This window comes from Nicotiana attenuata, unplaced genomic scaffold (genome assembly GCF_001879085.1).
Source record: "Nicotiana attenuata strain UT unplaced genomic scaffold, NIATTr2, whole genome shotgun sequence".
Taxonomy (NCBI): Eukaryota; Viridiplantae; Streptophyta; class Magnoliopsida; order Solanales; family Solanaceae; genus Nicotiana; species Nicotiana attenuata.
This window is the reverse complement of record NW_017670329.1, coordinates 313,005-325,835: the sequence shown is the minus strand read 5'-3', so window position 1 is coordinate 325,835 and position 12,831 is coordinate 313,005. Positions and strand designations below refer to the sequence as shown.

The 12,831-nt window shown below is 36.8% G+C and overlaps 1 long non-coding RNA gene across 3 annotated transcripts; it reads left to right on the top strand.

The window, feature by feature from the left end:
- The first annotated feature begins 868 nt into the window (after positions 1 to 868).
- On the top strand, positions 869 to 3,032 carry LOC109237953. Of its 3 annotated transcripts, none has more exons than XR_002069678.1 (3): positions 869 to 1,522; positions 2,214 to 2,345; positions 2,788 to 3,032. It is a non-coding gene; the product is annotated as an uncharacterized LOC109237953 (long non-coding RNA). The 3 variants fall into 3 exon arrangements; XR_002069677.1 differs by lacking the exon at positions 869 to 1,522 and adding an exon at positions 1,537 to 1,821 and having other exon boundaries at positions 1,935 to 2,345; XR_002069676.1 differs by lacking the exon at positions 869 to 1,522 and having other exon boundaries at positions 1,546 to 2,345.
- The last annotated feature ends 9,799 nt before the right edge of the window (positions 3,033 to 12,831 follow it).

Below are 12,831 nucleotides of genomic sequence, written 5' to 3'. Positions count from 1 at the left end.
GATTATGAAAACTCCGGTTCAATTTTTCGGTTATGAAATACTAAACCAAATAATCTTAGTTTGGTTTGTTTTCTTAGAGATTTCAGATTAATTGATTTAGTTATTTTGAAATTTCGGTTTAAACCTATGGAAATCTTCTGACAAGAAATAATGGACCTCTAAATAAAGTATTTGTGTCAAATTGCCTAATTACCTCATTCCCATTATATTCTCTGAAAATTTGATAATTGTAAGTACAAATGTAAATCCTTGATATGAAAAAGGATTACAAGAAGAAAAAATAATAATAAAGAAGTATGAGATAACTATCATGAGTATATGTTATAAATAGTCAAGGCATCTAAAAAGTTATAAAAAAATACACATGACTATTTATTTCAATTGTATAAATCTTTATTTTCAGATCAAATTCACATAAAGATTAAGTAAAACTTTATTATTTTAGCCAATAAAAAAATTTAGCTAAATAATATAGTTCTATCCAAGTTTATTATAAATTGTATCCGAAAAAATTATCCATAAAAGTAACATACTTAAAAAGGTAAAAATATATTTTACATATATAGAAAAATCCGCGTGGCAGGCGAGTGCACCCACACTCTTTGTCACATTAGCGTCCAGGGGGGTAATGGCTCTCAAAAGGCCAAGTTGAAGGGGGTAATTAAGACCGCGAATAGTTTAAGAATGTAACTAATAATCCATGTCAAGTTTAAGGGGGTGTTAAGGTATTTTACCAATAACTAAAGCTACCTTTCACCAGAGTCCATATAGTGTGTTTTTCGGCAAGTGGAATCCAAATTCACATATCAAATAATATAAGCATATTATTGTCTAAATTATCACTCATCTCTCTTAAATAATTTGCTTTCTCTGCTTTTTTTTTAGTTTGTATTTTCGTTTAGCTGATTTTAACCTTAGGTTCGAAATTGAGTTTCTTAGCATTCTGTCATTCTTCTGTCATTTTATTGATGGATTGAATGAATTAAAGGTCATAAAATGCACATAGGATTTACTGAAGTTCATATGAAAATAAACAAGCATGGACTGCGAGGCATCTGCTTGACAGTGTTGTGGGTGGCTCATATTGCAAGGTCATGAATGAACCTTATTAATCCTCTGTTCCACAAGAAAACTATAAGAGTTTTGTTGTTGCCTAACGTTTTGGCATACTATAGAAACTTATTTAATCAGTTGATTTAGACAATCTAATCTAGCTTTAACATTTATCTTTGTATTGTCCATTTTTGCGCAATTTCAAAATACATTTGGTTTTATTATGGAGAATAATATAAATCGTATGTTCTTATATGTTATTTTGGAGTGTTGTTGTACATATTTACAATGTCAAAACACCGCTTTAGTTTTCCAGCACCAAACATATTTCGATGTACATATCTATTGGCACAATATTCTCTCTCTAATTTAAGTTACTGCATCACTTATATTTGCTAACTAATACTCTTGAACCAATAAGGTTCAGTTAGAGTTAGAGTCAATTTATATGCAAGACGCCGTTCTAGAGGTTGTATAAACGCTTCTACTGAGATTAAGATAGTTTATTAGTAGTTTCTGTTGAAGTATTTTTCAGTTCAGTTAATTCTTAACAATTACTGCAATTGGTAGAGTCTTTTATGCCTGAATATTATAGGAAAACTTAAATCTATGTTGATCAAACCTCCAAAAGCTGATTTTCCTTTGAATTCCAAGATTACTGAGAGGGCTAAAGTCTTCCCAATTGCTTTTGTAGTTTCTTTTGGAATTCTTTGCTAAAATCACAATACAATTTAGCTGCATTTGGATATAACAAAGAAAACAGAAGGAGTGAGTGAGACAAAGAGTACATTTGTTTCTCTCAACATCCTCATCTTTGTTATTTAGTGGAAACTTTTTCTATTAGATTATGGTTTATAATTTTGACATCTCTGTAAGTGCAGGTATATCGATTATAAGCATTCTTTCAATTGGTTTGCTCAAAAGTTACGTTGCCAATTACTCTAGCTTTACATCATACCAAAGCCGTTGGGTTCTGTTAAGAGTACAATCATTTGCCTGAAGTCATTGATGCTACCTGCACATACTTGATCAACAAAAATATAAAGTTTCTTCTCAGAGGAAACACAATATTTTTCGAGAGAGTGTTAAATTCTATGGTAAATGTTGGTGTTTGCTATGATGTTGATATTTGATGAAGAAATGCTTTTCTGTACTTGTAGAAACTGAAGGTTTACTGGATTGTATGATAAGAGAGAGGAAGGAAACTGTCAGTATGAGTAGAATGACTTCTGCTTAAATTCTCATGTCTTGCTGACTACAACAAATGCTTGTCCTCGCATTCATCAGCTGAGGTAATGCTAAACTCAACTTTTCTACTACGCTTGCAACTATATGCTGATTTGTTTTATTTTTTGAATGATACATGTTAGGGGGTTGTTGTGAATTATCTCCATTAAAGAAATACGCCATTAAATTTTGCTGAAGATGGATAATTTTACATATAAGACAAATGAAGCATTCCGGTAATTCTTTGTTAATCTGATGCTTTTAATCGATATTTTCCTAACGAAGGCAAGAGATTAAAATATCATGTTGCCAGTTGTTTTGCTTGTTGTTCATTTTAGTGATTCTTGTTAAATCAAACCTTTTGCGATTATGCCATAAATAAGGGTTGGCTTGTGTGCTTACAAATCGTCGTTGCTAAACTGTTATCCTTCCTGCTGCAAATATCTAAAGGAACAATAACTACTGAGTATAATGTTTTACAGCATTTTTGACTAATCATTGTTGCAGGACTAAACCTATAGAATGTTGTTCAAGCAGTAGGCAGATAGACCTTGGAATGAGGAAATACTGGATAATATGACTCGAAGCTGTGAAAAGGGATTGTGCTGTTGTTCTTTTATCTACAAAATGGCTTTTTTGCCGTAAACTTAACCTTCGCTCAACTTTAACTACCACTTCTATGTAAAAAGAACTAAGAAAATTGAATGTGAAAGTTGAGCAAGGAATGACTAATGTCTTCCTGCTGTCTGCTATTGTTCTTGTAGTAGGTCTTATGTCATTGGGCCCGGGCTTGCCCGCGCCAATCCCATTTAGTGTATCTACAGATGTGTGCAACTTTACCAACGCTTAAAGACCCTTGAATCTGTAACTAGTATTTCTCAATGTAAATAAGACGTCATGTAAGTCTAAATCTTCAGCTCAAAATGAGATATCTAATTCATTTCTTTAAAATAATTCTTCTATTTATTGATAGTACATGATCAATCTATACTTGTTTACCCTAAAAACGGATAACAATTGAATTTATATTTTAGTTTAAGGATACGTGATTTTGCTTGGCACAAACTAAGAAAGAACGCAATATTGATATTGAAATTAACTGCAAATAAAAATAAAGCAAACCAAAGAAAATGTATAGCTTTGATCCTCGAGCGAGGTCGCCTTCGAATCAAACAAATATTCTACTGGTAAATAAGAACAAAGTGACAAAGTATTGAGAGCGTAAGAGAAAGATAGTATATTGCTTTATGTAGCGTAAAAATCATCCTCCTTACAAATGATTAGACCCCCTTTATATAGTAGGAGAGTCCCACTCTTGGTACAATTCCAAATACAGTAAAAAATCCCATGATTAGCTAATTAATCGGCCTCTTCTTGATACGTGCCAAGATTTGCGCCGTGATCCTCGCCCGATTGCGGATATTTCATCTTCCCATTATTCGACCTAGTAAACTTCCCTCGATCTCCTTCTTATTCAGTCTCGATCTTGGCCGATCTCAATATTGGTCGATCTCGATTTTGGCCGGTCTCGATCTTAATCGTTCTTAGGGTCTCGAGCTCGGCAATCTATCTTTACACCACGGTCCGATACAGCATTAGGTCGAACCTTGGCCTGCCACGTTCTAGGGCAAGCCCGATTTTGACCGTATACAGATAATCCCCTCGTTTTTTGGAGAGTTATGATAAGAAACGATACGAGACCTCGATCTTTACTCCGATGAATAATAACGTAAGCAGCTAAAGGTCATCGAAATGTCCCGTCGGTGCAGTTTCCCGAACGGGAGAATCTGGTCACAGAGCCCGAAGCGGCCAAATCAGAGGTCGAAGCGACCAAGGCATATGCTGATGTAGTGGTGGCTATCTACCGGGCCGATGCCGAAGCTGCTCAGGTCCGAGTAAAAGAGGTCATCGAGGCTACTCAGGTTCGAGCAAATTGGGTCGCCGAGCATACCAAATGTCAATTTCGAAGGGAGACCCTTGAGGATATCCATGCTCGGGGATTTGATCTTTCAACTGAGGTCTAGAACATTAAGAAGCTTGAAGCTGAAACTGGGAAATTAGCTTATGCCGATGATTACAACGAATCTGAAAGCTTGAGTGAATCCGAAAGTGGAGAAGACCCCGAGGGCAGAGATGCCACTTCTGGAGATGACCAGGCCACTTAGGCTTTTAAATAGTTTTTGTATTTTTGTCGAGGCCGTCTTGGCCTTGTGTAAGGAACTTCCATCGGGCCGTGTTGCCCTTGTAAAAAGGATTTGATGAATATATAAAACTTTTTCCCTTCTATGGCTTCTGAATCTGTTGTCTTTTTGTCAATTTATGTAAGGGTCAAAGTGCCTTAGCATAAAATTATGAAGTTGTATTCGGAAGTCCAAGGTTTGAGATGGTAAGGACCGACAGTAAGTGCTACCCTTGACCGTTTTTGATTGGTAATCCCTGAGTGAATGTTCGAACTTGAATTAGGATAGCCCTTAGGCTTAACAGTTGAGTGAGGATTTGCTCGAACTCGAAGTAAAAGTAGCCTTTAGGCTTTATGGCCGAGCGAGGACTTGCTCAAACTCGAGATAAGGTAGCCCTTGGGCTTGATAGATAGTTCCCAAGTGAGAATTTGCTCGAACTCGAGTTAAGGTAGCTCTTGGGCTTTGTAGTCGAGTGACGATTTGCTCGAACTCGAAGTAAAAGTATCCCTTAGGCTTTATGGTCGAGTGAGGACGAACTCGAGATAAGGTAACCCTTGGGCTTGATAGATAGTCCTCGAGTGAGAATTTGCTCGAACTTAGGTTAAGGTAGCCCTTAGGCTTTGTAGTCGAGTGAGGATTTGCTCGAACTCGAAGTAAAAGTAGCCCCTAGGCTTTATGGTCGAGTGAGGACTTGCTCGAACTCGAGATAATGTAACACTTGGGCTTGATAGATAATCCCCGAGTGAGAATTTGCTCGAACTCGGATTAAGGTAGCCCTTGGACTTTATAGTCGAGTGAGGACTTGCTCGAACTCGAAAAAAAAGTAGCCGTTAGGCTTTGTGGTCGAGTGAGGATTTGCTCGAACTCGAGATAAGGTAGCCCTTGGGCTTGATAGATAGTCCCCGAGTGAGAATTTTCTCGAACTCGAGTTAAGGTAGCTCTTGGGCTTTGTATTCGAGTGAGAATGACCTCTCGAACTCGAAGTAAAAGTAGCCCATAGGCCTTTTTTTTGCTTTCTTTTGTATTTTTTTGAAGGCCTATTTTGTTATAGGTTTGGATGTCTCCGAGCCGTGTTAAATTGGCCGTAGCCTTTTAGTTCGGGTGTAGCCCAGTGAGCTTTCTTCCCCGAGTTATCCAGGCTTGCCTAAGACAACAGTCCCCGAGTGGGTATGGTCGTGGCCTTTAAAATTCGAGGATTTCCTAAAAGGTCTTATGCCCTCGACGCAATAGTTCAATATGTTCGAGTTTTATTTTTCGGACAACAGTCCCCAAGTGTGGAGGTGATTATCCGACTCTGGTTGTGATCGGCCCTTGAGCTCGTTTTCATAATAGATTGAAAGTATGGAATTATAAAGTAGAAAATTTTTTTCTAATACATGAGATAATTGCAAGGAAAAATACTTCACTTTATTCTTGTGAAAAATAATTACACATGCATACATGTTTTGTGCCAGGGCTCGAGCAACCTATGTGGGCACGGTTCGTTCGATCTTTTGGCCCTATCGAGACCCCATCATTATGATGTAATTTCCTAGCAACAAAGTTGGCATCCAAGGGAAATGCCCCCAGTATTCGAGGTTGATTGTAGGGGAACCTTGGATAGTGTTAATGCTGTCTGTGACACCGATTCGTGATCGGCCTTCGATTCTTAGTTATAACGATCACTGTTGCCTCGTTAAACACCTTGCCGAAAAACCCAATTGGGACAAAAATGGTTCAAGAGAAATAGAGTACAACGCGTGCTTTAAGACCTAAGGCTTCGTGCCACTCCTTGTCGATAACCTGCAAGTGTTAGTCAATAAATAGAAAGAATTGAAATGGGGTCTTAGCTCATCAGTAATATCCTTTGAGATAAATTACGTTCCAATTGTTCGGTAACTGTTCTCTGTCCATCGTTCCAAGCTTATAGGACCTTTTCCCTATGATCATCGAGATCTGGTACGGCCTTTCCCAGTTCGAACCTAATTTCCCTTCATTTGGATTTCGGGTGTTTAATGTTACCTTCCTCAACACCAAGTCCCCGTAAACTTTGACCTCAATCATTTCTCCTCTCATTCCGTGCAGAAATTCGCCTAGATCCACTGCCTCTACGGTTCCCATTATACGGTTGATATCGATCTCTATTTGACCTTGGTTCTCGGTCAATATCTCTCTTGATTCTATCTACGGGCCTGATAGGATAAACGGACCCAGAAGGAGCCCCCTATTGATAATCCTCGACCCTGATCTTCGACTGATACCGATTGTGTACATCGGCCCAAGTGACAGCTGGGTATTCGATCAAATTCTACTTCAACTACTAAAGATACTGAACTTCGAGCATTGAGACCTTGAGTGAAAGCTTGAACAACCCAATAGTCGGTGAACGGTGGTAAATCCATCCGTTCCATTTGGAATCGAGACACGAATTCTCTGAGCGTCTCGTTGTCCTTCTGCCTTACCTTGAAAAGGTCCGACTTCAAGGTTGCGACCTTGATGGGCCCAGCGTGTACCTTTACAAAAGAATGTGCAAGCATAGCAAACAAGTCAATAGAATTAGGCGGTAAATTATGATACCATATCATAGCACCTTTTGATAGAGTCTCCCCAAATTTCTTCAGCAAGAAGGATTCGATCTCGTCATCTTCCAAGTCATTTCCTTTGATAGCACACATGTAGGAGTTGACGTGTCTGTTTGGATCGGTCGTCCCGTTATACTTAGGAATCTTGGGCATATGAAACTTCTTGGGTATCGGCTTCGGAGCCGCACTTGGGGCGAAAGATTTTTGTATTAATTTTTCGGAATATAGTCCTTTCAACATCGCTGGTGCCCCTGCGATTTGGTCGACTTTGGAGTTATAGGTTTCCACCTTCTTATCGTTTTCCTCTATCTTATTTTCCCCTATCTCGATTCGCTTTGTCACTTCTTCGAGCATCTTTATGATAGCAGGATTGGTCTCCGATTCCTTCTCGTTTGATTCCCTCGAAACCGATACGACCCTGTGTACAACTTCCTGGGATGGCTCGAGTTCGATCCTGCTTGGTGTGTGGTTCTGATTTTGGAGCTGGGCTATTGGTGCCTGTTGAGCCTGCAATATTTTGAAGATCACTCGCAGGCTATTCCTGCCATCTTCACTGCCATATGCGCTTTGAGTAGCTGATCGGGCACCCCCGCACATGTTGCTTTTGGAATCGACGGCCAAATTTCCATTGATGGCTACATGTGAATTGACATCGATTGGATATATAATCGAAATTCCATCGAGGCCGGTAGGGGGTATAACGTTTCCTGGTGCAATGTTCTCATTTTCACCGTGGTGGCTGAGATCATTGTCAACGCGTCTAGGTGCTGACTGAGAGTTTGATATTTTTTGATCATGTAATCAAAGATACTTGAAAGAACAAGTGTAAAATAGTGTGTGTTACAAAAATTTTTACCAGGTAATCACTATTATCCTTAGCCCCACGATGGATGCCAAACGGTTTACCCTAAAAACTGATAACAATTGAATTTATATTATACGTGATTTTGCTTGGCACAAACTGAGAAAGAACGCGATATTGATATTGAACTTAACTGCAAATAAAAATAAAGCAAACCAAAGGAAATATATAGTTTTGATTCTCGAGCTAGATCGCCTTCGAATCAAATTAATCTTCCACTGGTAAATAAGAACAAAGTGACAAAGTATTGAGAGCTTAAGAGAAAGATAGTACATTGCTTTATGTAGCGTAAAAATCATCCTCCTTACAAATGATCGGACCCCTTTTATATAGTAGGGGAGTTCTACTCTTGGTACAATTCTAAATACAGTAAGAAATCCCATAATTGGCTAATTAATCGGCCTCTTCTTGATACGTGACGGGATTCGCGGCGTGATCCTCTCCCGATTGCGGATATTTCGTCTTTTCGTTCGACCCAGTAAGCTTCCCTTGATTTCCTTCTTATTCGGTCTCGATCTTGGCCGATCTCAATCTTGGTCGATCTCGATTTTGGTTGGTCTCGATCTTCATCATTCTCGGGGTCTCGAGCTCGGGAATCTATCTTTACACCACGGTCCGATATAGCATGGAGTCGAACCTTGGCCTGCCATATTCCAGGGCAAGCCCGATTTTGACCGTATACGATACTACAACTCAAATGCAATGCCCTTTTATTGCCAAATATTTTAGACAAATTAGTACATTAGAATTATCAAATTAATAAATCAAATAGTGATTTGTATTTCATTACTGCACTATTTTTTTAAAGCAAAATTTCACTTAATAATGGGGTATTTAATCTATATGATATTTGGCAACCGATTCCTATCCAGCTAAGACTGCCAATGTTTTTTGTCATTTTCTTTTGGAAAAATAACATGGTATAACTAACGTATACACTTTATTTATTATGAATAAATACACTTTAAAATAATTATAGCTATACTTGGGTTTTATAGAAAATACCCTCCCTGGGGGGATTTCTAACTCTAGTCACCCTCTCTGCCCTTTCTCTATCCTGACGTCCCCTCTCTCTCCATTGCTTCAGATTTATAACTTCTGGCGTAAACCACTCTCTCTCACACACTTCCCTAATATTTCTCATTTGATCTGTTAAATTCACGTATCCAATTGATTAAACTCTTTGGAATGTGATTTATACCGGTATAAGTTATGCCGGTATAAATTATATTGGGATAAGTTATGCTGGGATTGTTATTTATTCATTGTTTGGTATGTTGTATTAAGAATGACAATTGCATAATTTCTAAAAAGAAGGTATAAGTTATACCGGTGCTAATTACCCCACCTTCTATAAGGTACTCCCTCCGTTTCAATTTATGTGAACCCATTTGACTGGGCACGGAGTTTAAGAAAAGAGAGAAGACTTTTGAATTTGTGGTGTAAAATGAAGCACATATATTTTGTGTGGCTATAAATCATTACATAAAGGTAAATTGTTTCCAAATAGGGAAAGAGGTCATTCTTTTTGGCACGGACTAAAAAGGAACTAGGTTCACATAAATTGAAACGGAGGGAGTATAAGTTATCCCAGTGTTAAAATTAACACCGGAATAACTTATACCTGGTTTGCTAAACAAACAGAGTATTAAGGTCATATTAAATTTTTATAGGCGAAATACATAGTTTACCCATCCAACTTACGACCAAATCCCTGTTACACACCTGTTGACCACGGGTTTCATTTTACATACCAAACCTTTCAAAAGTGTGTCAATTACACACTTTTGAAAATTACACACTTTCGATTTACAGATTGACGGCGAAAATTTTCCTAATAATTCGATTTGAAAATTAATGCCGGAAGATTTTGTTAAGTTTTGTTAAAAGAAGAATTTAAGGTGAAGTCGCGTAAATTAATAAAAAAAGCAGGGGTATTTTAGTCAACAAAATGTTACCGCGCTAAATTAGTGGCTAAATTTCATTGACCAGTGATTATGTGGCTACATTTGATTGACCAGGCGAAAAACTGGCCATTTTTGGATTTTTCGCTATTTTTGGGCTAGTTGATTGTAAATTAAAATATGGGCTATAAAATTGAAAAGTAGGGAGCCTAATTGTGCGAAAAATCCATTGAATTAATTACTAGTATACCTCTAACGTGCTCTTCTTCATTGAATTAATTACATTGAATAGCTCAACAAATTTCCCATCAAGATAATTTTTTAAAACCACAAGTTCTTCCTTGTATTCCTTCTTCAATGATGATACTTCTTTCCTCAATTCATCTTGGCCATCTATCTTAAATTGAGTATACCACTCACTATGTTTCGTTGACGGGTCAACACAAGCTTCACCTATACCTTGATTTTGGTCATGAATATTCTCCACCACCTTTCCACTTTTTTTATTTGCTGCCGTAACATTAATACTATTAGAGACATTGTCCATCTTTTGCTTCTCCAAATCATTAGCACCAATACTTTTCATTTTTGATGTTTCATTAACATCTTTCCTCCGTTTCTTCAAATTATTAACATTTTTCCCTTTCTTCTCCAAAACATTAGACGGTGTCCCTTTCCTTTTAGCATTCTCATTAATCATCATTTTGCACTGTCTTTTTAAAGTCTCAGGTGGACGATCAACAAAATCATCATCTGAAGTAACGTGTATCTGATCAACATTATCCTCAATCTTATTCTCAAGAGACATATTCCTTAAATTCAACTACATATATACAATTTACTAAATTTTAGTAAAATAATTATATATAGCAAAAGTAAGTCTTAATACATGAGAAACACAAACAAATAATTATATTACCTTCTCAGATGGTAAGCCATATAGCTTATCGTTTAACTCTTCAAATTTCAGCTGTCGTGTAACACTCCACCGAAGAATTGGTGGAGATATATTTTCACGCCTACAAGCAACATAACTATCCAAATTTCCAAAACATTCGTAGAACCATACTTGAACAGCATAAGGGAATCCTGAAAGCCAATAATACTGTCGTTGCTTATCCAAAATACCTGAAATTGTTCTCACTGTTTCCTCATATATATCTATTCCCCATGGATAACTATTGTAATCACCCTTGTCAACCAAGTCCAAGTACTTCTTATCAATATGTTTGGTGTTCTTAATAGAAAAAAGGAATGAATATACAACAAATAGCACTGCTATCTTAATAGCATCTTCATCAGAGTCAAATGTTTTTGTAAGAAAATAATCCACAAGGTGTTCTTTAGAAACAGTAGGGTAATCCTTAAAGTACTTTGCAATTGAACCATTTTTGTTTTGCCTAACTTCACTACAAAGCTGTACGTCACGGGTACATTTAAATCCAGTTACAAAAGCAAACTCTGCCAATCCAAAACGTAGCTTTACCCCATTGACAAGAAACACCATTTGATTCGCTTTCCCTTTTTCTACCTCCTTGGTTAACAAATAATATATTAACTGTGTTTGCAGTTTTATACTAGGCAAATTCAACAAATAGCCAAAACAAGTTGACTTAAAGAGTTCAAGTTGCGTTGTTGACAATTTTGTTTTCAAATTGCTAACAATCTCAGAATTGAAGTTATTGCCAAGTATTGGTCTATCACTTGCATTGAGCTGCAATACAATACAGATACATATATAAGTATATTACATGGTAAACATTATACAGAGCATGTATAAATAAAATAATGTGTAATATATTTTACCTTCAAAAATAATTTGGAATTTCTTCTCGTATGAGTACTTGATTCAGAATCATTCCTCTTTTTTGTAGGCTTTATATTATTTTGAGAAACATCAACTACTGGTTCCTTGATACTTTTGGAATCACTAATTTCGCATTCCTTAGAACTTTGAGAACGCGCTATTCTAATACTAGCTGACCCAGAGGTATTCGAAGCTGATCTAGAGGTATTTCGTGCTCTAGCCCTTTGTGAACGAGTCCGTTCTAAACTAACAACTTCTGCCATTGTAAGAGAATAATTTTCGTTCTCCATAACAAAATCAGAAAAATCAGATGACACTGAGATTGGATGAAAAGGTTTTTTACGCTTGAGTGAGTGCTTTGTACCCATAAAATCAAGTGTTCGAAATTAAGCTTGACATTTCAAAAATTAAACCTCGAGAACAAGCAACTAAACCCTGGAAATTAGAGATACGATTTAGTAGCGCGTCGTTTAGAACCTAATTTTCTTGGAATATGCGCTCTGAACCTGTCAAAATCAAACAGACCTAATACCTTTTATATACAGGAAACTAAATATTAAATTATTTAATTCCAGTAAATTGTTCTAATTACCGAGTTTCCACTATTTTCCAATTATCCATTATAATATAATATATTGGCTTATATCACTTCATAAGCACCATATTTTATAGGGGAGTAATCAAAACTGGACGAATTTAGGGTGAAATAATTAGGATTATTCACATCCAGTATTAAATATAGGACGTAGTGGTTTAAACATATACACCTCCAGTATAATCTACAGGAAATAAAATATTAAATTATTTAATTTCTCTCAATTGTCCTAGATATTATTTTCAACTTCTCCATTATAATATACTGGCTTATATGCCTTCATAAATAGTATTTCCAGCATAAGTTGGACGAATTTATAATAAAAAAATTTGGATTATTATAGCCAGATTTACCACTGGTCGTTGAAAAATAGCCAAGTTTCAAAAGTCATCGAAATTTAGCCACTTTAAATCTGAGCGAAAACACTATTCAAAATCCGAAAAAATACGCCCGCAAATTTTACGGGAGTTCCAGCATAAGTATGCTTGAACTCCCGTAAATATTACGGGAGTTCCAGGATAACTATGCTGGAACTCCCGCAAATTTTACGGGAGTTCAAGCATAATTATGCTGGAACTCCAGCAAATTTTACGGGAGTTCCAGCAAGTATAATTGTCCAGTATAATATACTGGAGTTTGGAG